A 4,596-nucleotide genomic window follows, 5' to 3' on the forward strand; every position below is an offset into this window, starting at 1 on the left:
TCTAAATTCTGTGGTCTTGTTTCTTCATTGGCATTATATCGTAGTTTGCCATCATGTGAAAATTATTTATCTATCATCTCTATGAAAATTTTTGTGCTTTTTTCCAATAAGAGTGATTATGAATATGCTGATATTGTTCAATAATTAAAAGTTTAGGTGCCCCTGAGTGGTGCAGTCAGTTAAGCATTGACTCTTGGTTTAAGCTCAGGCCAGGTCCTCAGGGTCATAAGATCAAATCCCCACAATGAGCTCCAAGCTCTGCGAGGAGGCTGCTAAATTATCTCTCTCCCTCTCCTCCCACCCCTCCCTGTGCTCTCTCTGTGTCAAATAAATAAATAAATCTTTTAAAACAAACAAACAAACATTTCCTTTCAAAATAATTAAAAATTTAAACAATTTAAATACTGTTAAGGTAATTAAAAAAAGAAGCCATTAGACTGAGGTCCCTCTAATGCCTTAGCAACCTAAGTAAGCAAATCAAAATCTAAGCATGTAAATATGTCAAGTTTAAGAAATCAAAACCTAAGGACACCCAAGCATAAACAGCTAACTAGGCTTTCCCAAAAAAAGAAACTATTTAAGGTACGGTCAATGAAATAAGTTCCTTGTTTTGCTTCCACATCTTTATAAATGTCTTTCCCCTACTGCCTATATATGGGTGGAGAGCCCTCAACCACCTCCAGTTTGGTGCTGCTCAATTCAAATCATTGTTTGGTCAAATATATCAAAAATTCTAATAGTCCTCAAATTATCTTTAACAACAGTCTTGTGCGTATCTTTTGGTGGATATTTTCACTCATTTCCATTGGGCTTTTACTAAAGAGTGAAATTTCTGTACATAGTGACTTGTAAATAACATCTATTAAATTTGTATTTAGTAGATATTGCCAAACAGATTTCCATGGTTGTGGAGTAAGTTCAAACTCTCATTAAGGTAGTTCTCTTCTATTCCTAATTCAGCAGTTGATTTTATAATGAATTAATTATTTAATTTTATCCTGCCTTTCCTGCAAATGTTGAATTAATCATATGATTTTGTTCATTTATTAATGTTAAAATATTATACTATATATCAAATTTACACTAAACTTACATTCTTGGAATTAACCCTAATTGGTCATGATGTATTACCTTTTTTACATAACACTGTACTTATTCAGCTAAAATATTGCTTAGGATTTTTGAATCTATGTTTATGGATAAAACTGACTAATAAGCCAATTTTCTTTAAAACTTCCTTGCCAGGTTTTATAATAATGTTATCATGTACTCATAAAAAACACTGTATGATGCTCTTCAAGTAAAGAATGTTGTAATGCTTGGTATTTTATTTTGCTTTGTTAAATTAACAAGTGAAACCTTCTGAAATCTAGATTTTTATTTTGAGAAAATTTTTGATACAAATTCAATTTCTTTACTAGATATTGGATTACTTGGATTTTTCATTTCTTTTTTAGTCATTACAATATGATGCAATTTTCTAAAAGTTGATACTTATGTACCAGATTTTGGTCTTTTTTTCTTTTCCTAACATTTTCCAGGGGTTTATCACTTTTATTAACTATTTCAAATAACTATATTTCTACTTTGTTGAGACTATCTCAAGTAAATTTAATTTCAATTTTATTAATTAATGCTCTTATCGTTACTATGTGTTCCCTTTAACTTTATGAAATTAGTTCTACTTTCTCATATGTTTTCAGATACAGGATGAGGTCATTAAATGTTATGTATTTTTAGTACACGCATTTAAAACACAGCTCTACTTATAGCCCACAAGGTTTAATCATTTATAATCATTCAATTACAAATATTTTGTAATTTCTATGATTGTTCTTTGATCTATGAATCATTTAGAATCATGACTGATTTCTAAACAACTGAGAATTTCAAGTTTCATTTCACTCTCATTTAAGAACATACTCTGAGTGCACCTTGAAATTTTTGAGGCTTTCTCTCTGGTGCAGTGTCAATTTTGATAAATAATTCACATACATTTGAACACAATGTGCACTGTTTTAACATTGGTTGAATGTCTGCTGTTGTCAGGCTTGCTAATTTTGTCAGGCTTAGTTTGTCCTTCATATTTCCTATATTCTCACTTATTTTTTTTTTGTATTTCTTTGTTCTATGAACTTTGAAGAGAGCTATGTGAAAAAAAAAAAGGTGATCCAGTTCTAGTAGCTTGTATTATATCCTAGAGGATATAATATTTAATTATTAATTATAGGTTAAATATATGTTAAAACAACTATTTAAAACAACTGGAGAGGACCCAAGATAAGGGAAAAACCAGGTAGGATTCAATCTTTGAGTGATGGTAATTCATTGGATTCAATCCAACTTTATATCACATTTTCTCCTTTAGTCTATACAGTGTAGAGCACCTAGAAAAACAGAAGAAAGATGAGCTTATTGATACATCAAATAAAATTCAGAGTCTCCAAAGCAGATATAAATTGAGAAAGAAAGTCCTGGAATATGAAGAGAATTGTGCCTGATATCTGGATACAAACACCCCTCAAAACTGACTGCCCCATGAACAGTGCTTGGTTTGGTAAGACTCCCAGTATCCCAATGGAAAGCAAGTGGTAGAAGGTTTAAAGAGCGGGTATTTCTGCTGATCCCCAGTGCAGAAGAAAAAGAGTTTGGAGTTTGAAGATCACAAGTGAGAGAAACAAAGTACATACTCTGGGCTTTCATTTAAAATTCCAAAAGGTCCATGCTTAGAAGAAAGACTGTGTCCCAGAATTAAGGCACTCATCGAGAACTAAGAGCAAAACTGAAACAGTCATCTAACATATCTCCACACAAAAAGGATCAGTTCTTAATTTATCTGCTTTCTAGAACAAAACTAAACACTGTTAAAAGACAGATAACAAAATTCAGAGTCTTTATAATGTATAATCACTGGTGAGCAAAATAAATCAAAAGTTTTTTAACACATGAACACACAGGAAAATGACAGCTATTGCTCAAGATCAAAGGCAGCCAAAAAAACCCCAAAACAAAACAAATTAAAAAAACAAGCCTGGAGATGATGCCAATACTGAAATTAACAGATAAAAACTTTATATTAGCTGTTATAAATACAATCAATGATATAAGTGAAACCAAGATCAAAATAATTGAATAGATTTGAAATCTAAGCATTGATATGGTAAGTGTAAAAATAATTATGTTGAAATTCTAGAAGGGAATATCACAGTGCTTGAAATGAAAAATTCATTAGATAGGCTTAAAAGAAGATGAGAGAGGATGACATGGTGGTTAGTGAAGTTGCAGAAAGATCAATAGAAATTATCCAATTTAAATAATGGGGAAAAGATTTAAGTAGTTCTGTTTTTGTGCTCACTTTGGCAGCACATATACTAAAACTAGAATGATACAAAGATTAGCATGGCCCCTGTGCAGGATGACACACAAATTCATGAAGCATTCCATATTTTCAAATAAAAACAAAGGAAAGAAGGAAGGGAGGACGGGAAGGAGGGAGGGAGGGAGGAAGGGAGGAACAAAAGGAAGAAAGGTTAGTTCTGTTTTGACATGTAAGGCAACATTAAGTGGTCCAACCTTCTTGGTTAGAAACCAAGAAGTAACTCACTGTAAAAAGACTGATGATTTTTACTACAGAAATATAATAGAGAGTCCTTGCTCTAAAATTGCTTTTTAGGAAAACAAATCTGGTCTGTCTTCATTTCTTATTGAAAAAAAATAAAAACAAAGTCAAAATAATAAAATAAGAACAACAACAATGACAAAAACATTTAGTTCACGGATTAAGTGGATTTGGAAGAATGGGAAGTAGTCATATAGACCTCTTCTTTCTGAGTAGTTTTTAACAAAGCATAAAACTAAGGAGAATCAAAAAGGAAATGGCTTCCTTTAGAACAATATTTCTTTATATGTCATGGAAACACATATGTTACCCAAACCAAAGTTTCAAAGTGAGTGAAGGAATAGTTCTAATATCTTTTAGAAAGCAATGCAATGTCTTTGTTTTGTTCTTTGTGGCATCTTTCGGATTATTAATAAAATTTGGTGATTGGTCCATGATTCATGAAAATCTGCTTTCAGAGTTCAGCCTTTGTGTTAACACAGTTACTTACCTTAAACAGGAGCAATCATGAGAGTCTAATATGACTCACATGGTGATTAGTATGTCATAGAGGAAAATAGAAGAGAAATTAGTGGTTGAAGAAGTTAAAGATGCATTTTGCAATTGCACATTTATGATTGCTTTTGGTTGAAAAGACCAGCAACATAATATATAGTACTTCATCCTGGGTGAGCTTTAAGAGTTCATTTCCTAAGATATATACATATATATATAATTTGGCTATTACAATAGGCATATTTAATATATATATATATATACACATATACGTATATATATATAAATAAAATAATTTGGCTATTACAATATGTATTTCAAAGATCCCTTTTTCCAGTCATACCTAAATTGTCTTACTGGCATTATACAAACAATCTGGCAGTAGGAATCCCCCAACGTAAATAATTTCTATTCCCAAAAATGCATATTATTTATATGTATTTCTTCTATGGCTATCAAAACAGTTTATGAACGTAATGTTC

General features: G+C 31.4%; 1 non-coding gene across 1 annotated transcript; it reads left to right on the forward strand.

The window, feature by feature from the left end:
- Positions 1 to 3,347: 3,347 nt before the first annotated feature.
- Positions 3,348 to 3,450, forward strand: LOC117802476. Its single transcript, XR_004625858.1, has one exon. It is a non-coding gene; the product is annotated as a U6 spliceosomal RNA (small nuclear RNA).
- The last annotated feature ends 1,146 nt before the right edge of the window (positions 3,451 to 4,596 follow it).

Source organism: Ailuropoda melanoleuca, chromosome 5 (genome assembly GCF_002007445.2).
Source record: "Ailuropoda melanoleuca isolate Jingjing chromosome 5, ASM200744v2, whole genome shotgun sequence".
Classification (NCBI taxonomy): Eukaryota; Metazoa; Chordata; class Mammalia; order Carnivora; family Ursidae; genus Ailuropoda; species Ailuropoda melanoleuca.